Genomic DNA, 367 nt, shown 5'->3' on the forward strand with positions numbered 1-367 from the left:
GGGGAGAGATGAGAGTCTCAAATGTAATCTTTATTCATCGATCATTAAAACCAATCCCTTTCATCGCCCAGAGAATATTCTATAAACTCACACGATCCTGCTCCCGGCGGCAAAGGAGAGCAAACGAAAGGGTTGGTTTGCTTTAGATAATTGAGTGACCTCCAGGTGTCAACGCTCAAAGGAAGGGATGAGGTGCCACTTCACCTTTTTTTTTTTCTTTAATATCATTTTTCCCCCTGTGGGATCGATTCTTATCTATTTTTAACTCGGTTCAGTTACTTCTTCTTTTCCTGGGCGGAGATGGTGACTTCTAGGTGATAGTGAAATTCTTATTTCTTTTTACCGTTCCTTCATTCCTGTTTATCAG

This window comes from Penaeus monodon, chromosome 21, assembly GCF_015228065.2.
Source record: "Penaeus monodon isolate SGIC_2016 chromosome 21, NSTDA_Pmon_1, whole genome shotgun sequence".
In the NCBI taxonomy this organism is placed as follows: domain Eukaryota; kingdom Metazoa; phylum Arthropoda; class Malacostraca; order Decapoda; family Penaeidae; genus Penaeus; species Penaeus monodon.